This window comes from Ciconia boyciana, chromosome 12 (assembly GCF_034638445.1).
Source record: "Ciconia boyciana chromosome 12, ASM3463844v1, whole genome shotgun sequence".
NCBI lineage: Eukaryota > Metazoa > Chordata > Aves > Ciconiiformes > Ciconiidae > Ciconia > Ciconia boyciana.
The window spans coordinates 23,161,372-23,186,624 of NC_132945.1; the positions used below are offsets into that span (position 1 = coordinate 23,161,372).

The 25,253-nt window shown below is 43.6% G+C and overlaps 1 long non-coding RNA gene across 1 annotated transcript; it reads left to right on the forward strand.

The window, feature by feature from the left end:
• The first annotated feature begins 6,229 nt into the window (after nt 1-6,229).
• Nucleotides 6,230-20,441, forward strand: LOC140658546 (uncharacterized). The gene is made up of 4 exons (XR_012044760.1): nt 6,230-10,618; nt 10,826-10,995; nt 20,094-20,182; nt 20,306-20,441. It is a non-coding gene; the product is annotated as an uncharacterized lncRNA (long non-coding RNA).
• Nucleotides 20,442-25,253: the final 4,812 nt, after the last annotated feature.

Sequence of the window (25,253 nt, forward strand, 5' to 3'; positions counted from 1 at the left end):
GCTGTATAAAGACACAGCAAGTTTCAGCAAGTTAAATCTGTTTCTAATTCTGTATTTGAAAATGAGCTTAAATGCCAGTGGTGATGTAATGTTCATTTACATTTAGATTCTGTTTCTATTTATTTTTATTCCTATTAACTGAATCTAGATTCTAACAGTTTGATTTTTTTTATCCATCCAGGCTCTCTTTGGTAGGAAGAGCTCATTTTTTACTTAAAGCTTGCCAAATTTCATGCCTTATTGATTCAATAAACGAAGAAGAATGACAGGTAGAAGGGGAAATGGATGTTTCCTCCCCAAGGGAAGGCTTATAAATTTGATATGAACTGTTTCTGTAGGAAATGTTTCCTCTGATTGCCACTAAAATGGCTCTGGAAGGAAGTTAGAGGGTATCATTCACCTCAGGTTTGTCCTGGATATGCATAGCTGGAGAGCTGCTTTGGTTTTAAGATATCTCCTGCACCATATTCCATAAACATGAACTGCCTATACGTGCAAGATGGCTTAAAAATAACTGCACGTCTCTGATCTGCAGCCTGTCTCTCTGTGGTTCTTTGCTCTCGGTGCTGCTGTGTACTCTGACACTCCTGAGGACTATCCTGGAGGTAGGAGCTACCAAAGCACACTGCGATTAGTTGTGTCCTCATTTGCAAATAGGCACACTTCACATTCAAGTAGTTTCTCAGCCCCTTCATATCCACAGAGCATGAGGCAAAGACAAAGGAGCCAGGGCATCCATCAGCAGATGGCGTCTGGAAATCCAGACTCAGAACACCAGACCAGTGGATTAAGGCAGGGACCTAAGCGCTTCTGAGCATTGCGTTCGTTTATTCTCCCAGAAAGATCAAGGAGATTTATCTTCAGCAGAAACAGAAGTAATAATGGCTAGGGTCATCGGCAGGATTTCTCCAAGTACTTACTCCCATAAATACCCACTGGGGTGACAGAGTTCCCTAATGGGATGTGTTGAAAGAGTTGCCAGAATAATCAGTTTTCTAGTAGGACACACATGACATTTGATATCTCTCAAAACTATTGTTTCAGGCTCTCCACAGACACAAACGCACTGGTTACACTGGATTCGCCTACTCACAGTTTTCTTCAGAACAGAGAGGTTTACAAGAGTCCTATTTTTTAATTTAAGATCCTGAGATAATTACATGACTTCAGGAGGCAAGAGACTCATTGTGCTGTGACTCAATCCAGGCAGGCATGCAAGTGAGAGAACAGACAAACCACAGCTAATAAGAAAGCTCTTTATTGTACACAAAAAGTTACATTAAACTAATATTATAAAGGCTGCAAATTGAAGAACTCCAGAATCAGAAAATAGAAGAATGGAGGTTGATGTTATGAATTTAATTAGCCCCTTTGCCCGTTTACATTATGATATACCCCTTAATTACATGATCACATCTTTTTCCAGAGGACTCCTGTCTTGAGGTTAGATGTTGTTGCCAGCTTTGTGTATCATTAATTCACATTTTTAATAGCGCACACAAACCGAATGTGGCAATTGCTTTCCACTCATTTTTTCCATTACGGTGAACTGCTCTTACAGAAGAAGGCTGCAGGGAATACGAGCGTGCATAACATATAGGATGAACCTATCCTACAGATTTCCACAAGTCTAGCAGAAGAGCAATGACTTTTTAGCAGTGACTTTCTTTGATTTACTAGCAAGGTTGCATCATGTAGGTGAGCTCAGAGGTGTTGGTCTCCTCAGTTAACCAGCTGGGCTCATAATAAGGAAATTTGCTGTGCAATTACTTCTGTGCTGGGCATTTCCAATCTTTCAGACACAATGAGCCATATTTACAAATGGCGTAAGCTGAAGTAGCTCCAACAAACTTTGGAAATCCATATACCAGGATGAAATTTGATCCTCTAAATAGATTCAGTCAGATTCACAGGCAGGAATTCATCAAACCCTGAAAGATACAAATTTTTTTTGTTATAGCTTTTATTTCCTTACAGTTATTTGCTTGCAATTTTAGTATTCCTCAAGTTAGCTGCCTCTTCATTTTCCACTTTCCTCTCTTGCTCCTCCTCCCCATCAGGACTAACAAGAACAACAGGCTTTTAAAAATACCCTCTGTAAAAATCCTCCTCGTCAGAAATCGCTCCGTATCCACTGTGCATGCTGCTGCGATGAGTATGTGAACAGGACAGTCCTGAACGTTGACCCACACAGTATGAGATGCGATTGGGAACTTTGTTCACCACATGCTGGTCTGAGAGTGGTCACATGCTTCCTTTTGCTGCTACGTAGGTCCAGAAAGTCCTTCAGAATAGCTGCAGTTCTGTTCTACTTCTTGTGTCATATACACTAGTCCCGAGTCGAAGTGGAAAACAGCCACTGTTCAGGACAGTAGCCTTCACGGCAATGGAAGCCTGATCTCATCCTTCTTCAGTGGTGTTGGCCAGTACCGCTCCCAGTGGAAGGGTAGGAATAGAAGCCAAAGCAACTTTGCTTCCGAGGATTGTCTTCTTTTTCTCTACTTCAACACCAGCTTGAGAAAAACAGCCATCTCCCTTTGATCCTTACAGATACTCCATCAGAAGCAACTTTGCCTTTCATTTGATGATCATCTCTGCAGACAAGAAAGAGAAATGGACTGTGTCTTTGCTGTGCAAAGAGCCAGACGCACATAGAGCAACATGTGTACGTGCAAGGAAAGGCCATGTGTGTGGAGTAACAAAGCAAGTGGCCAGCAAGGACATCTGATTTATTGAAGAGTCGTTGGGACTCACTCTCTTCTCTTCTCTTCCCAGCTCTGCACTTTGTAGAAATGGGCCCTCATTTTAGCCTAATAGTGAGTCCAGAATTTAGTATAATGAGCGCTGCCACTGTCTGACAACAGACCTTAAAGTTTTCTCAGCCTTTTAACAGACATGGACAGACTTCCAGCCTTTTTGCCTGAAGCTTTGATTAAACTCTTGCTGAAGTTTCCCTTTGTTGATACATTCCCTTTCAGGCAAAGGTGAAGAGTAGGGGAAAAAAAACCAGCCAATGTCTGAGAGCATGTAGGCTCCCATCTCTATCCCTAATAACACTGTACAGATCTAAGCCACTTGTTGCCTTTCCCTGCTCAGTGTCTTGACTGGTTGGGTCATGTGGCTTATGAAATGCCTTGCTTAGTGAGGGCACTGACTGAGATGATTGACAGCTTTTCATGTCAGCAGACCAAACTGGCTCAATCCACGGCAGGGAGCTTTCAAGCCTTAAAAAGAGCAGAATCTCCACTGCTCACAGGAGCCCATTAGTGATTTTCTGCTTCTGAATCTAAGTTTAGGATGTACCATTAGGATCCCAGATAACCTTATCAGAGATGTCGAAAGGAGTTAGCAAGAAACTCTCGCTGTTTGATTCCTGCCTGACCACAGAAGCAAAAAAAAGGAAGAAAAGAAGATGCAGATAGAGGGGGAAATACTACCACGGGAAGGGTTCTCCTAGCCTCTAAAGGAGCGTTAATGAGCATTAATAGATACTAGATGGCAATATGTTAATATCAGAATATCAGTGTTTATCAGGCACTCCATGGTAGGTGAAATGCCTGGTCGCAGTGTTGATAACGAGTCCATCCAAGAGAAGTGTTTCAAATTGGCTGCAGATTGTAATTAGTTTTTCCCCCTGCCTTTTTTTTTTCCTCTTTCCTCCTCCCATTCTGATATGCCACTCTCACTACTTACACATTTTTTTCTGTCAGGTTTCAAGAGTAAAACGAAGCCATTTCTGATCTTTCACCATGATGACTGGTTCCTGAATCTTGTTAATATTGTCAGATCTTATCAGGAAAGCGGCGCAGACGTTTGCATCTGCCTGACGGTGTCTGCCACCACACGGAAACATGGGGACAGAAGGATGTGGCATCTCTGTCTATTATCTTTAGCTAGCACAAGCCATGACACAAAAGACGTGTTAAACTTTTCCCATACATACTTCTTGCAGAACTTACACGGTGCTCTAAAATAGTAGAAAGAGGAGAGGCGACTTTCGATTTTATTTGCAATTAAAGGTTTCTTCTTTCAGGCAGCCATCGATGTAAACCACATCTGCTGCTCCACTGCAGTCTGCCGCAGCCCGACATGGACTGAGCGCTGCTTGGCTGCAGTCACAACGGACATGAGAATGCCATTAGCATTTAGCCTTAATTACAGGGTAAGTGTTACTACCTCATCTTATCCTCATTTCACCATACAGCCATACCTGTAACCCAGATTTCAACCTAACTAGTGTCTGACTATTCTCTTCTCGCTACCCTGTAAGGAGTACTTCCGTTAAGCTCAGCAGAAGGATTAGGCTGTCTAGTTGAGGCAAGTAATGGGCTCTCAGCCTAAGCCTCTGCTTCGTTGCTTTTTTTTTTTAAAGTCTGCTTCTCTTCAAACTAATCCAAGACCACTGATCTTAATTTTGAAGTGTGTAAGAGCTTTCAGCATTAGGGGCTTAAGAGTCTGGTTACCCATCACTTTGCCTACAAGATGAGATATCCCTTGCTGCTTACCACCCAGCCATGTGTTTGGAAGATTTCATGATCCAGTGGAGATACCAGAATGTAGCAGGATGATGAAGGAGGATACAGATCTAAGAAGAAAGGTTGGGAATCTGTGGGCAACGGTCTCTTAGGTTGCTTATTCCTCTGCCTGCTTAGTGGAAAGTTATGGGAGGCTTCCACGGTCCCAGGTTGCCTCAGGCTCCTCTTTAAAAATCTTAAAAGAGTGTTTTCCTCTGACCGTGTTAGGGCAATCTCTCAGACCCGAGATAGGTTCCCAGATATTTGCAGGGGAATCTGGTAATTAATGATAGTCATGAATATCTTAAAGATAAAGTTTAATCAGAAGGCAGATAAAAATAGTGAAGTCAGAATTTGTGCAGGGTGGGGCTTCTAAAGCACGTAATGAATTGCTGGTACTTTCTTAGGAAGCAAGCAGCCTGGTTCACACTGTCCTTACTGTAGTCCATGGAAAAACAATTGATTTTCATGCAGTTCCCTGCTATGACTATGGATATTTCTAGGGGGAAAAAACAGAGAAAATCAGTGGTTTTTTGCTTTGCGCTGAAATGCACAATGAAAGCATTGAAGATGAACAGTCATAGAGGTTCTAAAAAACCCTGATTCTTCTACCTCTGAGAACAGAAATAACATAACCATACCTCAACATCTTGTCCTGTTCTAAGGCAGCAGACACAGCTATTGAAATGTCTGCACACATTGCAAGTGTCTCTCCACTGTCACCCTGCCAGAGCTACAGCTGAGACCTCAGGAGAGAAATGAGTTCAAAGCAGTGCCTCACATTTGTCTCCTCCTTGTCGAGAATCACGACTGCAGCCTTTCAGCCCTTTGAGATATTTGTTTCTCAATAGCCAACGAACCCTGACAAAGCATTAGGACAGGTCCTTACAACAAGGCGCTTCATCCTCAAACAATCATAGGGCTGGCGTTCACTCATCTGCCCAGCCAAGACTGTCCGGTGACATTATATAGTAATTTGATTTCATGAGAGAAGATTGTGGCATTATTAGCAGAATGCTTGTATCCTGATACAGAGAGGATAACATTGCACAAAGCTTTAACAGGCCTAAACCCAACCTGTTAAGCAGCCCAAATCTAGTTGTGCTCTGATGGAAGGCTCCTTGGCAAACCCGGCTTTTCAGGATTTTGGCCCCCCTCGATCAAAAGCCAAACCCATGTCCAGACAACAGCTCCTAGGTATCGTTATTTCTCAAGATGATACAGTCTAGAAAACCAGTGAAGAGCGAAGCCAGCCTGAGAGATTTGACAGGTCTGAGGAATGTAAGCATGTCTCGATGCCCTGGGTGACCAGCCTTGGGATGGTGTCCTTGGGAAAGCGGAAGTACCCGCTTTAGCTGTGAAGTGTATTGTAAGGGAGAAGGTAACTCAGGAAAGGAAGAGGTGTGAGATGGTAGGGATGCCACCTCTTAACAAAGCATGTGAGACAACTCATTTCCACTTAAGCAAGACCCTGCACAGGGGTTGTCTTCCTCCACTTTCCCCTTGATGTCTCAATTCTTGTTATTTTGTCACTTCATCACTGAAAGGAATGTGCTGAGGTGCAAGAGTAAGCTCTGTCTACCCACAGTGCAAGCAGCTGTTAGCTCAGAAATGAGATGCTCAGAGAGGCATTTTAAAATACGGTGTGATTTTGATGAACATTCAATTTCTTTTAGACGACAGCATGCTTCCATACAGAGACACCAGATCTCTTCCCTGTGAGTAGACAGCAAAGTTTCAATCCCCTCCCTTTAAAAAAAAAGGTTTTAATTGTGAGACAAATGAACATGAATGCCTCCCCCTCTTTCATTTTACAAAAAAAGACTGACTAGGAAACTAATTGAGTGGTTGGTTAACTTTATGTGTATAAGTAGCTTCATTTAATTTTAAGTCAAGTTACTGCAGCTTCCTATTGAAAGCATCCGCAGAAAGGCGGGCACCTAAATCTCCATAAAAATGCTGTTAATCCTGAGAAGATCTTGAATGGCTCCTGCATTCCCTAATGGAGCCTTTCATGCTCTTTTCTTTTCACAGCCTCATTCCTATGAGGTGCACTTTTGCTCGTGCGCCGGTAAAAATACAATAATTCAGGAAGAACCATGAACCTTCCTTGAAATAAAAATCTGTAACTCCTGTTGAATAGAAACGGAAATAGAAGTAGGATGCATATGATGAACCTGGCGTTGGCTCAGCAGTGCAGCAGGTATACAGGACAGTGCCAGCCGGTAACTCAAATGAGACGCCTGTCACGTTTCTTCAATGCGTGCTACTTAAATTTTAGAAAAAGTGATTCATCATGCGAGATTTCTGTAGGTCTGCAGTAAAGTTATACGGTGTTTTTCATGATTACATGTCCACGATGTGACTTTTTGCACAGGAAGACACAAATTTATGCATATTCATCACAAAGGAAAAAGAAGATTTTCCTGTATTTAGGCTTGGGTTCACATCAGAGACAACAGGTAAATCTATACGATATTTTGGGTGTGAGCTTGCATCAGTGCTTGAGTCCAGAGTCCTCTTGTATCACACTGCACTCAAACCTACACTCGAGCACAGCTTTTAGTAAACTTTGGGGCGTACCGAGGGAGAGCCTTTGGGTGCATGCTGTTGATTGCCAGATTTAAAGCAGGGACCTCCTCTCGGCGCGGCATGGGCCAGGCTGAGCACTCGGGTGAGCATGACGGATTCCACCTGCCCTCACGGCATTTTCACATAGTCCTGGCTGGGCCCAAGGCTTTGGGTCTTTCGGAAGGGCACAGCACCGGATCAAAGGGCAAATGAAATCCTTAGGCTCAGCCTGCCTTGTGGCTGTGCAGGCAGCCATAGCCTGCTGGACCTACGAGCTAAGCAGCTTGTGGATAAGCAAGTGTGGGGGCCGTGACAGGTTTTAGCATTTTCAAACAAAATGCAAAACACTTTAGATTTACATGCTCTTTTTCTTGTTCTGTCTTGCACAAATCAAACTCCCTGGGGACAGATACCCTGAAAGTTTTGCCTCCTTCTTGCACTTCGCTCGTCTTGTAGGACTTGTCGCACCGTGACAGGCATTCCTCACTTGCAGCGGTGTGGGTGGCTGCTCGTGTAGAGCCAGGGGCAGGTGGAGAGACTGAGGAGCCACAGGTGCAGAGACGAAGGCTGTGTAATCACCCAAGTAGAAATGTTAGCAGAAGGCAGACGCTGAGCCAGAAGCAGCAACAATGCAGAAATATATTCAGAAAGAGCAAAAGCAAAGGGTAAGGCAGGAAGAAGGTGAGGCATCGGCTGAAGCAGAGAAGGCAGCAGCAGTCATCTCTCCTCCTCGTGTGCTCTGTCAGACCAGCCACTGGACACACTTTTACCTGCCTACACCAGTCACCACGAATGTGTGACACCTTGCTGCTGCCACGGATAAGGTTTACTAATTTCTTGGGCTTTCAGGAGTATTTAGAATGGAAAAGAGCACTCATCTGTCATTCCCACATACCCCCTCCGATATCGGCTGTCACTGGCAATGGGCATGCAGTTAGTCATTTGTTTGGTTCAGCTGTTTTGCCTGCTGCTTGGGTTTTGTAGAGGCTTTCTGGCTTTAAAAAAAGTCCAGCTATCGGTTTGATGACAGGGCAGCGGTGGGGTTCCAGTACAGCGCATGAAATGCCATCTACCCATTTTATTTTAATCCTGTGGTGTGCCATCATGTGGGGTGGCTAAGGTTGGAGAAGAGAGTCATACGTTAGCTTTAGGTATGGCTATATCATTACCTCCATACCCCTCACCACTCCTGAACGCTGTATATACCTGTGTGTGTTTAATTTCTCATATTTCTTCAAGTATGCTTCCTATTTTTGGTGTGACTACATCTGTATCTGTTTGTGGACTAGACTGAAGAAATCAGTCAGCCTTCTCCTCCCTATTCCATCTTTGTCGTGGTTTTGTTACAGTCAACTGACATGAGGTGCAGCAGCTGAGCAACTGGAGAGTTGCTCATCCCCTGAGAAAGCCCTTTACTGTCAGGCTCAGTTTTTCTTCTAGCAGGAGACTTATGCTCACATACTTTACTCCAGAAGTTGCAAGATCCAAGGCTGTCAAGTGTTAAACTCCCAGATTTTATCCAGGAGTCAAATTTAAGATATAAAAGTTCAGCCATGAGTTTGGCCGGGTTTTTCAGATAATCCAACAGGCAAGAACAGAACCGTATAGGACGATGGCCAGTGAAAGAGAGGATCGCTGCCACACCGTTACAGGTAATACATTATTTATGACAAGTTTAGAAAAACAGACTGGGTTGTACCAGTTCATACGAGACCGTTGAGTGTGGACTTCGAGGAGTAGCGTTGGTGATAGAGTTGGTAGCAACCTTTATTCCATGCAACAGCTGTCTGTACTGGGAGGAACTGGTGTTGCTCAGATAATGCTGGCAATCAAGATAGTGATGACCTGCACTTTTTAAAAGATGAAGTGGCACGTTTTGCAAGGGTATTTTAAGGCCAGGGCCTTGGCCGTATTCCAGGATGAGTTACTACATTGCACCGTCCTAAAACTCGGATTCATTTGGGGTATACGGTTCTCCTTTCGCTTCCTCTTTCAAGCCGTTATATGCACTGTTAAACAACTGGCACGTTCCACCCCAGAGGTGAGACCTTTGTAAACTGTAAGGCTTGCGCAGCCTTCATTCCTCGGGTCAGCAGCAAGACGGGAAAGTTCAGCCTCTCTGAAGGCAGTTTGGGCTGGAGCAGTTAGACGGTGGGGTGCCACCATCTCACCCTTGAAGGAGCTTCTCCCCTTGAAGCAGCCCTGCGCCGGGCAGGGCTGAGGAACTGGCTGGCACGGTGCGGGCAGGCGGCAGAGGGTACAGGCTGGGATCTGGCTGGCTACGTACCGCTGCGCTGGTAAGAATCAGCAGAGCGTGATCCCGGGGCTTGGGGACAGGCAGGAAGAGCCCATGGGAGTCAAAGCCAGAGCCAAGCTCGAAGGACACCCTGAGCCTACAACAGGAGCTGTGTGCAGGTCAGTGAGGTGCCTGTTAGGGCTAGGGGTCTGGGAATTCTGTGTCTTCGGTTTAGGGATCCGGGAACTGGAGGGGAATAAAAACTTTTCTGAATGACCCCAGGGAGGCGAAGCTGCCGTTGCATGGCTGAGCCCTGGGGCTGTGGGGTGGCGGAGAGGGGAGTCGAGTGGACGAGGGGTATCAGACCCAGGTCTGCTTTACGGGATGGAAGAAGGTGTGAGCTGAGCCCCTCGTTAGTCCCTGGGTTAATTTCTGCCTCTTCCAAGGTTCTGGAAAGACATAGTGGATTTGGGTATAGGAATGCAGAAGTGTTTATTATCTTAGATACATTTTGGCATTTTAAATCCCTTTAAAGACCTCAAAATATGGTGGTGAGGTGATTTACGGGGTGGATGTGCAAATGAATGAAACCCATGAAGACACAATGCACCACCGCTGTATTACTGCCTTTAAATTATATTCATGAGTGTGTGGTGGGGAGAAAAAGGGGAGATACTGAACTTTAAAGAAACAGTTATATGGAACTGCAGTTTCCTGGTATTTTAAGCATACTTTATCCCTAGTATTTGCTAGCACAGAAATCTCAGGAAATATAAGTGCTCGTTCAGCATATCCTAATTGTTTTCCGGATATGTGACGGTATGGCACTGATATTAATTGCATGTCATTGTTCCTGAATTAAAATGTTCCTATTTACTAACCTCCTTCCTCACTATAGTCCTGAGCCACTGGAGACTTTGAAGCTCATCTATTTGTCAAGTATGTTTTGTGAGTTAATTCTTCTGTCACCATTATTGGTAACAGCCCAGGAATTGCCATTTTAGTCAGACATGGATCATCTAACCTGCCTGTGCTGTCAAAGATTATGCAAATAAATAAATAACTTGAGACATTATGTGTCTGTGCTAGGAATACCAAGTCCGATGTCACTGTTATGTTAATAAATTAACCAACGTTAATGATTTATAATCGTCATAGATAGCTGCTCGTTATGAAATGGGTTGCTTTGTTTTCTTTGCTTGTTTTTAGTTAACAGCTGCTCAAATACTGAACAGCCTGACTGTTTTCAAGCTGACAACTACTTAGGACCCAGAACAATTTATTTTCTCAAATAAAGGTAGGCAAGAAGTTATTTTTCCTGGAAATTATGTAAGATTTTTTAACGCGTCTCCCATGCTGAAGTGGGATGAAAGGTCAAAACTCATTAAAACTTTAGCAAAGCAGAAATCTACATGAAAAGATTCATTTGGTGTTTAATTTTGATAGGCCTTGATTTATCAAAGTGCCTAAGTGTATGTTTAATTTTCTATATCTTTAATTTCAGCCACTTACTTACAGTTTTATTGAGTCAAAAATTGATGAGATTTCTGGGAGTCTGGTCTTGGAGTGCCTAGGGAATAAACTTGAAAAACAGAAAAACAACATGCTTTCCAAGATTGCAGTGAAGCCACGAACTTCTGCCGCTGTCTCCTGTACACTAAGCAGTAAATGATGGTAAGAACCCATTCTTTGCGAAGCGATGTCCCTGTAGAAATTAAACTGTGCTTTAAATGGCACATACAAGACTCATTCCAGACTGCTTGTCTGGAGTGCTTGCAGGAGTGGGTGGTTGCAACATCTGGAAATAGATCTGTTGTTCAGACCTGTCTAAACCTGCTGCTGTCCATGGTTACTTATCTTCTGGATAAAGAGAGGAATCAAACTTTTTTACTATCGTGTTTAATGTTTTCCTTTCTGGAACCTCTACAGGCCCTTTTCTGTAGTCTCAGGGTTCCCTTTCTCTGCCCTGCTAAATACCAGCTGGGTAATGGAGCAACCAACTTGGCTGAAGATTTTTAGATGCTTTCAAATTGTCTCTGTCAATGTCAACCGGGATTTTATTCCCATAATCCCATGGCTGTGCTTGGCAGCTTGTAAATCACAGATGTACGTCAGCGGGAAGGAGTGGATTCCTTCTGTCTTAATCTGCAGCCTCTTACTTTTATGACTCCTTTGTATCATCAGTCTTTATTTCCATCACAAGGAAAAAATGTCTTCCCCCAGCGGTTGCATCCAGATGAATGTGTTTTATTCTCGGCAAGATCCGAGGAGGGCGATTTACAAGGGTTCTGGGCACTCAGGACGCAGGAGCACTGGTACTTTTGAAACACGCCTTGTATATGATGGATGGGGCATATTATCTAAATGCTAATAAATACCAAGCCACAAATGGGCTCCATTTTTCTTCATTCCTCTGCTGCCTGTGGTTGTTGAATGACACTAAATCTAGCCTCAGACACATTACAGTACTAATTAGTTCCAATTCCTTTCTTCGTTCTTTCTTTTCGGTAGGGCAATATGGATGTGCTGCCTCTGGGCGTATTTATGTTACAGCCTCATTGGCTTGCCTCCACCAGGAGCGCGTAGTACAGTTTGGTGTGAGAAAGACGAGGTACAAAGCTGGTGTAAATCTCATCTGGCACAGGACTCTCGAGCGTAATTGAAAATGGTCAGTAGGTTTGTATTTCTTACTACGCTCTGCAGGACTTTCCCATAGGGATGATGTCCTTTGAATGTACATCTAATCACATATACATGATGTAATGTATTCTATCAGATGAACACTTGCTACAGCATCTTCTGTGTAAACCGAAGAACAAATCAGTTGTTGTTCTTTTGAACATTCTAGATTTTAGATTCTTAAAGACAAGCTGATGGGTATTGACTTTTTCAATTTACATTTTGGGCCAAAATTTCAAAAGCAAGTGCATGACTTCTGCTTAAACAACTCTAAATACACTCTGCTGCTGGCAGTGTCTGAGGAAAGCTGCTGCGGGCGGTATGATACCTGGACCTGCAGAACCCCTTATGTCGAGAGTTATAGCAGTTTGCACGTGGATATGTTGGAAGTGCTGGTGATGCTCACAAGCATGCCTACACATAATTTGCAAATATATCAGAGCTGCTTTTTGAAAATCTGTCCCCAAACTCTTTGTGAGGTAGAGTTCATTTGCAATTCTCTGTATTCAAGACATTCTCAGTAATAGCACCTGTTGCTTTTTGGCCAGAAAACAAATAAACAAGCCACTTTGCACTGATGCTACACATGCATCCTGCAAGGCTTACATGTTATTCCAAATCAAATTAAAAAAATAAAATAAAATTCATGGCTCATAGGCAGCCTCTAGGAAGGCTCTCTAGCACCTTCTGTGAGCTTTTGGGACCAATGCTGACTTTGTAGCAGCTGAAAACTTTGAATAACTTGGCACTTCACTACTAGGAAATAATATGTCCTTTCTTAATGACCTCGTTATTAAAGATTCAGAGTCTTTTCAGTCTACTGTGAGATCACGAACAATTTTCTGTCTCGGAGAATTCAGATGTTTGCTAGGTGAAAACATCTGATTTTTTGTGGAAAAATCTTTGCAATTTAGTGCAGTGGGAATGGCCTGTCTGAAGCAAAGGCAAAATGAGCAAATACCCATTTAAGATACCCACTGCTATCATATGTTTATTCTGTGAAATACAGCAGCAAATTTTTCTATCAATTAGTTTTTGTCTTCTACCAAAAGACTCCAGAAACTGAATGTACTGAATTGCGCAAGCAGAGATTATGAGGGACTTCATGACAGTCTGTGCACAGGGAACAAAACTCGTTTTGCTCTTCAGCATGGCAGACAAATGTGTAACATAATCTGAGTTGAAGCAAGACTGGAGGTAGCATTCTCATTTTTAATTATGCCAATGATGAACTGCAGGAAACCCTATCCAGGCGTTGCAATTATTTCTTGTAACCAGAGTTTTTGGTTGGGCTCACCTTCTAGACTCTATTCTGTAGCTCAGACAAGAGGTTGTATCAAGGATATAGTTTATGCTGTTTGTTATATATCAGATGAAATTACTCAAATGGTTCTTTCTGGCCATGAAAACAGAGTTTGTGATTCTTATAAATTGTAACAGGCTGCTGTGTGCCATCCTTGCTAGAGACTTCTCCCAGGCTTCCTTAGGAAGTTGGGTTACTGTCTGAGATGTACACAAGCTGTGTCAAGAAATGTAGTTATGAGATTGCTGTGTTTGTGGTTACTGTGTGGTACAAGTGAGGCATATCAGGTGGGTGTAAAGACAGAAGATCTACTGGGACATTCCCATCGTCTCTTCTCCCAAGTAACTAGCGATAGGACGAGAGGAAATGGCCTCAAGTTGCGTCAGGAGAGGTTTAGGTTGGATATTAGGAAATGTCTTCACTGAAAGGGTGGTCAAGCGCTGGAACAGGCTGCCCAGAGAGGTGGTGGAGTCACCATCCCTGGAGGAGTTCAGAAAACATGTAGACGTGGCACTTCGGGACATGGTTTAGTAGGCATGGAGGTGTTGGGTTGACGGTTGGACTAGATGACCCTAGAGGTCTTTTCCAACCTTAATGATTCCATGATTCTGTAGAAGAGGCTAACCGTTGTACGCATGTATCCTGGGGAGTGGATGATGGACATTCTGTAAGTGAAATGGAAAATATTGGAGGCGGGACAGATCAGTGTCTCCTATCAACTCCTATGGTCCTTGTCGGAAAGATGTTTTTTAACTTAATGTTTCTCTAGCTTACAAAATGGATAAGGGAAGACATTTCACATTCCTCACAATTTAGACATTTAAATAGCTCAGGAGAGTTTGACGGTACTGAACTGATCATACGATCTGGCTCTGGTCCCTAGCAAAACTGTCCCCGACTCCAGATGCAGGCTTGCATGGCATGCATTTACTGCCTCTGTTTCTGTGTTATTACTGTCATCTGTGTTTATTTGTTTAGAGCCAAGCCTGGACTCACCTGATGTTGTTGATTTCTATAGGATGAAGCTCAGGTTGGAGCATCTGGCTTTGTTTTTTTTTCCTTGTTCATCTTTTCTAGAGAAGGCTGATAAAAAGCAATTCAAAGGTGCCCAGTGGGCGCAGAGATACAATATGCCAGCGCTGTCTGTAAGCGGTGATGAGACGACCTCAGCAGTCCTGAGGTTTGATCATACTTATCCAAATACAGGGACGAGACAATCTTGTTAAATAATTGAAGTGGTATTAAGTTCAGGCCTCTCACATTTAGTGCTTTTCAACTCTCCTGCCACTTATTTCATTGCTCTTTGCAGAGAAATTACACTTTTCTAGTTTTAGCATTTGTTCTGCTCTGTGCCACTGGCTCCCAGCAGCTTCTGCAGACCTCCCGACCTCCCTGTTGCAGCCGGTAATATCATGACTTGTTTCCATGGAGACCAGAGTAAAGCGATAAATAAATGTGGCTGGGAATAGCAAGCTTTCACCTTCTGTCACCAGGATAAAAGCAGGGGGGATTGTGGCCTGATTGTGTAGTTACACAAAGAGGACGGGAGAGCCCCCGGTGCCCTCCTCTCCTCCGGGTCACCCAGAGCCACGGCGACGTGCGCTGCTGGCTTCCTGCGTCCTCAGCATTCCCAAGGGGATGGATGAGCAAGCCTCAACCCACGGGTTGCTCTTCCCCACAGCTACCTATCGAGAAACCAGCGCGTTGGGTGCATCTTCCTCCTTGCTGTAGTGCCTTGATGCCGGAGGGCCGGCATTTATTTTGGGGTACGCTTAGTTTCGCTGACTGATGCTGAAGAGCGTGAGCTGGGCGATGTACATTTGGATTACGCGAGTGAAAATATCCGTGCTGCTTTCCTTTGATCTGGCTGATGGACGTGTAGCTGGGGAGCCAGAAAACCTCACGCTTGGATCCCAGTCGTGTTGCTGAGCTGCTGTGTGGTCCTGAAAGATCATTTCTCATTCCTCTCTTACTCTTATGAGGTTATAACACCTTTGGAGCAGGGAATTCATTTCTGAAGATAGTTTATATGCTGCCTGTCCCAGGGATGACTTTGTCGTGGTTAAATTTTCTAGGTGAATTGTAATAATAAAAAATGAAGTTCAGCAATGCTCCTCAGGACCAGTACTACATTTCGTTCTCCCACGTACGTCTGGTTAACAGGTCCTGCAGGGACTGGTAGGGACTGCTAATGAACATGGGTCTTGTGAAACTGCCCTGACAATGAAAATAGAAAACTAGTCTCAGACTACTCTGATTTGCTGCTTAGAGAGAAGTTGTTCTCAGAATAAATGACTTTTCTTATCGGAGGATTCAATCTAACCTCACCCTGCAATGAATCTTTTCTCATGTGGTAGAGTAGGTGAATTTTGTCAGACTGAATGCTGTTGTTTAAAGTTGGGGTAGGTTCAGTCCAAAAATTCTAACCCCAAATCTTCTTTACCTCTGGTGAAATGAAAAGCTGAACCCAGATCTGAGTGCACCTTTAAAAAAAGTTACAAAAATAAAATTCAGAACTTCCAAATTGGGAGTGGAAACTTTAAACTGTATCAGATCCGAACTGTAACCTGTTCATGCTTACTTTACTATCAGCTCCTTTCTGTCTTGTCACATTTATTAATTACTGCAAATATCACATTTGTCTGTAAGCAGGCAGTCTTTTCCAGGCCTTGTTATTACTCATTACTTGAATCGCTCTCTCTTTATCTTGTTTGATTCTTCTGGGACACCCAGGCAATTTTCCGAGGCTGTGAGCACAGGACTGTGTAGAAATCATTGCCTGGCATTGATGCTTCAGCTGAAGATGCTCTCTCTTGTGTTTTACCAATAAACCAGCAAGACACTTTGCTGCTAGCAGGCTTATACTGCTGAAAATTGTTTTTCAGGTGAGATGGTAAATTATGGTCTTTCACTTTCTGTAGACATAGCTGTTTGATAGATCTAGTTTTGGTGTCTTACGTAGTCAAACTGGAAGTCCCCTGTGTTTTCCCTCCCTTGTGTTAAAAAAAACAGTTGCTTTGTATTCTGTGTTTCGCAGAAGTGGCTGCATTTCATTAGAATTTGTATATGCAGTGTAGATGGGGGAAAAAAGACTGGCATAGCAGGAAATACCTGCTCTCTTCTCTTCTTGTTCCAAAGGCAACCAGAACACGCGTGCCACTGATGTGCTGAGTATCGTGCTACCCTTGTGCCTAGACATTGCGAGGCATCGCAGTGATTCATGTACGTGCCTGTTTTTATATACTCCAGTCTAGTTCTTCTGTGATTTATGTTGTTAGTGGGGTACAAGTCTTATGGCTGAAGGGACACTGGAGGGAACCGTTCCTTCCATAAGCCTTTGGCCGTCTGAAGTTTGTCCTGTGGGTCCCCCATAATGGGTCCCCCATTTTCAGTTGTCTGAACAGTTCTGTGTTAGCGGTTTACGTCGAGTGAATACCTTTTTCTCTCTCCTACCCCTTCTGGTTCCTTCCTTTAATGATTGCTAGCTGTATCTTTAGGATTCCTCTTAATTGTAAGTTCTGAAATGAGCTTCTGATTAACCATTACCTATGAATGCCATTAAAAAAATGCCAGAATCGTCCTTGAACTCGTCTGTCCTTTTTCTGCTCTGATGGGACTGAATACCTAATTATAAAGAAGTAATGAAAATTAAAGGAACTGTTCTGTCCTTTCTAGAATCCTGTTTGACAGTCCGATTATCCTCAAGAAGAAAGGACCGTCCTGGTGCAGTCCCAGAGGAGAAGGATTAACAACCCTGGAAGCAATGAAAGGAGATTCACGCTGATGTGAAGAAGACAGATGTGCGTGTAGTTCAAGTTCATCTTGGCAGACTCATGCTGAAAATGCCAATCCGACAATTTTAATGCTGGCAGGAAAAGAAATGTATGAGGGGGCTGGGGAAGCGACGGCTCGTTCCAGCTCAGTGTAAGCTACGGCAGGGAGGCTGCGCTCCCGGATAGCCCCCCACGCGCCCAGGCTGGCTCTCTTCTGCGAGTACGCATCAAGGTGACAAAGGACGCCAACCAAGAGATGATAGTTTGTCTTGGGCTGTTGCTGCTGGGTGGTGAGAGAGATGTGGGCTGAGATGGTTTTGCCTCAAGCAACAAGGTGTATCCACAGGGAAGACAAAGATGCAGCTGAATTTGCTTTAAACTCGCTAGCGTGGGTACTGGTGGTGGGGCAGCTGCAGCAGCACAGAGCTGAGCGCAGGCTGCACAGCTCGCTTACGAAGGGAGGTCGATACAGCAGGAGAAAGCTAGTGCTGGAAAACGCTTTAGTCTGCTGTTCATTGAAACCGGTCTCCCTTGAACATCTGTCTCTCAGGAATTCGGTCATAGTTCTGGTCTTCACGGTCACAAAAGCGGTGTAAACGTTTGTCCTTCTTCACGCTTCTTCAATCGCATGCGTCAGAGTGGTGCACAGTGTCTCGCACTTACCACCATGCAGGGCTCTTGTATGTGATTGCCCTGGTACCGGTATGTCACATTGTTGTAGTATTAACAGGCTTTTTTAGTGTTGGAACATTTGGATGTAGCCTCTGTGGAAGTTCCTCCGAGGCTTAATGTCTGTCAGTCCAGAATCCTTAGCAGGATTTCAGGAGGGATTATGTCCTATGGGGAACTGTCAGTATTTCATCTTAAAAAGAGCTGAGGAAAGGAAAGCATCGCACTTCTTTTTGTCCAGTTCAAAACAAGATGATGCAGAATTTCTTCAGCTTTCTACATCGGGAGTATGGACTCCCGTAGTCTTTGCTGTAAAGTAAAGGAGGATATGGCCATGTTAGAAATTCTCCGTGGGTTTGGTACGCTGCCAGCAGTTTCTGCGAGGCGTCCAGGTGAAACAGGGGAAATGGTGCTTTTTAACACCGTATCTTGGACTGCGCTGAAGGAAGTAAATAAAAAGCACTTCTGGAACAGATTCTTCCTGTTGAAAATTAAAGGAAAGCGTGCTGCAAAGAATGAAATGAGGAGAGCCTTGCAAAGGAAAAAAGGCTGTAGGAATGCTTTCTTGGAGCAAACGTGTCAGTGAAGTACCCCCACCACTCCCTCTGCCTCCCGGAGAGACAGGCTGGGGTACCGGCCCTGCGGCACCTGCAGTCTTTCTTAGACTAACCAGCTTCTTGACTTCAAAAGCGTCTCGCTCATCCCAAAGTTTTTTGTTCATCTTGCTCATCCTCTTGTTGAGGATGCTGCCTCACCCGTCAGCCGAAGGGAGTAGCCGTGAAGCCAGGACACAGCTGAGCGTGCAGAGGAGCAAAGGAGCGGAGAAGAAAAATGAACCTCATGGTGCTCAGGCCCTGGGTAGTGAATGGGGTAGTGAACAGGGTCGTCTGTAGCTGAGACATTGCCCAGCTGCTCGGTGGATGCTATCGCAAGGCTAATAGTAAAGAGTAAGCTGGGAGGGAGTGTACAATGAATTCCCTTCTGGAGAAGAAATGCTGCTGGTTTTTAGGGCTTTAATATTTTTTTTATAACTGGCACACCCTAACCATCTTACAGAGTGGAAGGGGATTAAAATCTAAGCAAAAGGTGGGATAGTTTTGTTCTGTTTTGGTTTTAATTGAACTGTGGATTCGCCACAGGGGTGTTGGATACCTGCTGGATGCAGCAGAGCTGGAAACCCAGGTGCTTTTATAAAGAAAGTTTCCGTACTGGTGTTAAAAAGAGAGGAAGGCTCAGATATTTTGCATTGGCGACTCGGATGTTTCCAGTAGTTTTGCATTGGTGACTTCAGTCTGGGTTATTTCTTCTGCGGAAAGCATCCATCCAGGCACCTATGAGCAAAAACATTTTGACTGAATAAAATGAGGCAAACATCTGCTGGTTGAAAACGCATTATGTGTATATGTGTTTGGGGGAGGCTTTGTCACTCTTAGTATGTTTGAAATCACAGTTAGTCTCTCGAGTCCAATGGAAATGTGGTTTGCATCAGGGAGAAAGAAAGAAGAATATCCCAAAGAAGGAGGCTGGTAAGAGGCAGTAGGCTGGGCTGTAATATCTGTTGCACTGTCTAAATGTCATCAGTGGCGACTGCTGTCCATGTGTGAAACAGCTGGCACACTGCGCTCCAGACCACGGGTTCTTGCCAGCGTGCACGCAGGATAACGGGATTCTGTCTCCACAAATAACATCATGCCTTGGTTTTGAAATTTAAGACAGGATTTTAGCAGCTGAGTAAAACCAGCTTTTTTTGTTTGTATTAAAGGAACACAGTAGTCCCTTTCCAGTGTAACTTTCTGAAGCTGGAAAATGTTTCCTTCCTCTCTTCCCCTTTTGTTTTGCCATGGACACAGAAACATCCATAGTGTCACCGTCCCTCTGCTCTGCACAAACACACCATGAGCTTGAAGGGTTGCCCAGGCAACAAAAATTCTTTGCGGATGTTATCATAATCTCTTCAGTTTGGTGGTTGTTAACACAACCTGCTTTTATAGGTTTTGCATCTTACTCTGAGCTGGTTTTCTTGCCCTATCATGGACTGTTGCATTTTTTCCTCTGCTTTATACAAGTTACACGCAATTACTTTTGCAAAGCTAACTTTCCTATCTAGTTCTGTCAAAGAATTTATCAATGCAGCTACTTGATGTTTCACAGATCACGGATGTTATGGGGAAATCTATGGACATACAGCACCTCTGCTAGGCAAGCTCTGCCCTAAAAGACAGTACGAAGCATAAAAATACGATTCATTCTCCTGTTTCTCAAGATTCTCTTCATTAAGGTACTGATCTTTGCTAATCTCTCAGGTGGCTACTTAACACAGGTTTGTCTGTATTGATTTCCTTCTGCAGATCACTTCAGCTCTTGCACACTTTGAACTCATCTTGCGTGCTTGACATGGTTTGTTGCCTCTGGATATATTGTAGGATACAGCAAGCTGGTGAGTCTCTGAAGCCAATTTTTTTGCATTGAACTTCCTAGGTCTCCTCTTATCATGAGACTGACAGGCAAGGGCAGCTTCTCGCTGATATATTTTGTAAAGTTCTTGCTGATTTCTTCCCAGGTATCATAATGAAGCATCTGTGAACAGATCATTTCTGCTGGACTGGCTTGTAGATGACAGCTGAAGAAAATCTGTCCATACAGAAAGGGAATTTGAACTGTCTGCTGTGGGTCAGCTCTGTTCTCGAGTCTAAGCCTAAAATAAAACATGTTTGGAACAGAGCAGAATGCATTCCTCAGTTTCTGTGGCAAGCTTTGCCGATATATTGAGATGAATTAATTTTTAATACCATCAACGGAGCTGCAGGAGATCGTGCTAATCTCCACGACTGTCTTAATATGGGAGAATTTGGCTTTGATTTGGGGTTACTTGTTACTGCAACAGAGGGCTCGGGGTACAGGAGGACAAAACTATGCAGAAACTGGTAATGTTGGTAATACGGGAGCTGTGGAACACACTGCCTGCCCCCGAGGGAGCATGTGGGGGGGAGGAATGACGACTGGGGGAAGGCAGCCTGTTCCTGCCCTGGGGGCTGTCTGCACCAGAGCCTGGAGGAGTGATGGATGCCTCCAAGCCTCCATCAGTCTAAATTGCAGAAAACTTGGAGGCACGGTATTTACATTCAATTCTGTTGCCTCCGTGCCAAAGTGATAAGTCAGAGACATAACAAAAATGGTTAAGGAATTGGAAGGACTGACTTGGAGAGCTGGTTAAAATTGCTCACCATGCATCATTTGCCCTAAGGGCAAGCTGGGAGGATATGCCAAGGAAGTAAAGAACTGGGAGGATATGGAGACAAAGGTGAGACAGGCTATTCATGGGAGCCATGGAGGAGGCACTAGGGTCAGTGAATAAAGTAAACAGCCGGAAAGTACACAAAGTATGTTCTGTTCCCAGCACTGAAACTGATTTCTGGAATGATCTTGAATAAGTTAGTTAATTTATTCGGCTGTCACTTTTCTTGCAGAGTGCTGGATACTTGATTTCTTGTCGCTGCTGAACGATTTTTAGGTGGAGTCCTGAAACCGCGTTGTTCTCGGAGAACATACAGTTGGATGGTTGCTGCTGCGTCGTCTCCTTCAATTCTAATATAAGAATTTAAATAAGAGTCTTTTCTCTGTACATTAAATATTACCCTCTCTGCTGAAAAAATAGCTATGGTGATAATACATCTGTGAGATGCTTTGAGTTCTGTGGATGAAAAAGTATTTTTATATGCTAGCATCATGTTTTAAAATTACTGGAATGTTCCAAGTTACGGTCTGAGATCGTGTCGTACATGGCAAACACAAAGTATTGTAGCAGACTCTGTGTCTAGATATACTGCTGCTAAATATAAGACTACAGCTCTTGTTGCAATTACTTAGCCAGGAGTTATAGCAAGGAGTAGTAGGCCAATAAAAGATTGAAAGTTAAATACAAGGTGAAAATGCAGACTCATGAGATCCATTAGATGGGGATCATCCCCCTGACAAGGTGCCGATGCTGGAAAGCAACGGTTAGTGCACTTGAGATTACAACGGTAGAGAATAATCTTGTGATGTGCAATGGCATACTAAGTGAAATAAGAATCCTTTCCTGTTCGCTTGCTAAGACTCTTGGTAAGGCTTGAAGAAGGACAGCAAATGCAGAACATTTGTTTCCCCTTCCTCTCAGACTTGTGTTTCAGTGCACAACGTACACGGTTGTTGAATTCTGTCTAGCTGGCATTCTCCTGCTTTTGAGAAATAAGTGTTTAGAAAACAAGACAGAAGGAAAGCAGGCCTATATGCATTGTACAAGCCATTATAGTTATCAATGAACATTCAAAAAAAGCCTCAAGAATATCCCAGAGCCGTGGTAAGGTTAAGTGACTGCTTGAAGCTGTTGCTACAGACTTTCCAGGAGAGAATGACTTTTATGGACTAAGATCGGCAGCTGCGTGTCACCTGTCTGTGTGACTGTCAAATGAGCGCTGTTCTCTCTTGAAGCTGAATTTTCTAAGGTGGCCAGGCTGGTACGGAACTGGTGAAGGTCCGTGTTTGCAGCAGGTCTCTGTGGGATTGACATGTTGTTTAAGGTGTCTTAAACGGGGACAGCAAGGTGCTAGGAGAGATTCTGTGCAAGGCCAAGCAGCAGTAAGTGGTGGTTTTGGCAGCAGGCAAATTCAAAATCTTTCCAGTTGCTGTAGACAAAATAGGCAAAGGTGGTCACAGATATGTCAAAATACCAAGTATCTAATTATTTCATACTCAGATAGGGTTAAAACTGTAGTTCACAAAACCAATCTAAAAGAATATTATCCTGTAACTCAAATGCCAGCACGACAGAGCCAGCTGACTTCTGCCCCAGGGTCTGATGCATCAGTGTGTTTTGCACCATGTGTACCACCGTATCAGACATCTAGGGGCACAATTTTGATAATAATTCATCGCATCTGAGTCTCATAACAGGAGGATGAGGTCATGCTTAGGTGTAAGTGGAAGCAATCAAGGAATCTGAAAATACCAGTCTGAATCTTTCGGTGATTCAGTAGTTTCTGAGATGGTTTGCACACTCCAGGAATGATCTCCAAGGTCCCTGCTCTAAAAGTCAGTATCTTCTGATTAATGTTCTGTATGAGCAACTGGACTCATATCTGAACAATATGTTCATCTGAGGGTTTCGTTAAGAAGTTAGGATTTGCAAGCATCCCCGTGTCAAGCAGTTACGTGTTTTCCAAGAGGCTGCTAATGTGTGCATGGGTGCGTGCGTCTGTGTAGAAGCAGAGACCGTGTAGGTGAGGCTAGCCACGTTTCCGTCTGAAAAACTAAGACTGTCTTCGAGCTGCAGGATTTGCTTTGTTCCCAGTTCTTCAGATGACCACGTTAATCCTGTTCACAGCAATCTCAATATAAACTGGGTTTTGGGAGAGAAGGAGACTTGCCAATTTCAGGACAGATGCGCTTAAAAATATATTCACACCACTGAAAAGTAGGTGAGCACGTAAAGTTTTCAGCAGGGCTTACTTTTTCTACAGCTGTAAGATTGTTCTGTATACTCCAGGCACCTTAGTGCTGTCTATGCAAACGGTGATTCGAGTATTGAGATACTTAAGAGGGATTTGTATTCAGAAGCTCTGGGAACTTTCCTGATTTGAAACTTACCCTCTAGTCTTTGCTGGATCAGCAGCAGGGCTGAGCCCAGAGGCTTTCAGCACCATGGTATGGTGCTAACATAAATCCCAGGGCTCGTGGTGTTACCATACTGCGGACAAAGGTGTTCCCAGGAGTATCTAAATCTGACAGTGCAATGCCTCAATGCCTTTTTGTTAGCAATAACCCACAGCAGAAGAAAGCCTGTCAAAATTATTTGCGTGCCTCTCAACGTCTTGTTCCACTAAAAATGTTACAAAGTATAACCAAGTGAAGCTAGACTTCTCATCACTAGTTGTCTACTTTTAAAGATGTTTAAGACATAAATTATACAACAAAAGTAGTTTGCTACAAAAGGAGTAAATGCACACGCTGAGGTTGATGTGCTGCTCAGCAGCAGAGCTACGAAACGGGATGGGGCTCGCCAAGGAAGCGGAAAGGAAGGGAGAGCGAAGGGAGAGAAGAGGAAAATGGGTGCAATGCCAACCCTTCCTAAGGACTGGAATGGGGAGCAGTAAGTTTAAGGATGTCCATTACCGTTTAATCTAGACATGATTTCTTTTTTGTTTATTGCTGCCGGGATCAGGATGAATAGTTTAGGTAATTCATTTAAAGACAGTAGATCAATAACTGGTTAAACAAACAATTTTATTCTTGTTTCAAAGCATAGATTTAGTTTTGACTACTTCTGGAAGGTCTTTAGCAATTTGGCTGGGCTTAGTGATGCTGATAGTGTGCTTTTGTATGGTTTTGGTGGGTTTTTTTTTACCCCTGTTCACTTGGCATGCTTTTTCTTGTTTAATATATAAGAGGAGGAAAATAGCGACCACAGAAGAAGTTCTACTCTTGAGCATGCTGCTTAAGGTTACGGATCAGGAAGACAATGGGCTGCAGAGGATTTAGAGTGGATATTGAGATTTCTGTAGTACTTTAAACTCAACCAATCTGTCAGTGCTTGGTAACTACCTGATCCAGATGAAATGGCAAGTTACCACGCACATCAGAAGGCCTCCGTAGTGCTGCTCATTGCTCCTTCCTCCTCCTCAACTGTCAGGCTCTGCAAAGGGCTGAAGTAGCTTGCCTAAGGCTACGGATACAGTTGATTATGGGGTTGTGATTAGGAGTCTTAGCCTGCTGGTCATTCTTTTGGTCTCTCTTATCTTGATTTTTCAGACTAAGAGCCCATCTGAGGTGCTCTTCAGAAAATCCAGGTCAAGTTTTTCAACTCTTAGAAATCTAGGAAATTTAATGCCTAGTCCCAGATTACGTATTTAAATCCATCTCTTATCAAACCGACATCAAACCAACATGAAGATGCACCACACTGTGACCATTCAAGACCTGAAACACAGTAGAGGATCTGATAAAGGAGGGATCCTATAATCTTGAAGAGATAACCTTTTAGATTCTACATTGCATATTTTACATTTGTGTTCAGTATGTAATGAAGCCCGAAGCATACTCTGCTAGTGAGATATGTAACCGCTCCTTTAGTTTAGCATTCTCAGGCCTTTCACATCTTAGATACTCATGGAAAGTAGGTCTTCCTACTGCATTTCGAGAAAAGAGCATGTTTCTTAGCAAGGGTGGAATGCTAAAATGTCATTTATAGGAATCTTCCATAAGCTTCTAGCAAGGCAAGAAAACACTGTATGTATCTTCAATTTTTTGTGATTTTTTTATTTCTTTTTCTTTCTTTTCAGAAGATTGGAAACTTGTTACTTTACTTTCCAACTTCAAGCAATATTCCCTGTGTACACATTTTATGAATCATTATGTTCTTTGGACTGTATTAAGGGGATGCAGTGTGCTTCCAGACTTGACTTCCCTAAACTCTGTCTTCTTTCCTTTTTAAGGTACCTGAAGCTGAAAACATTTCTGCTTGGTGCATGCTG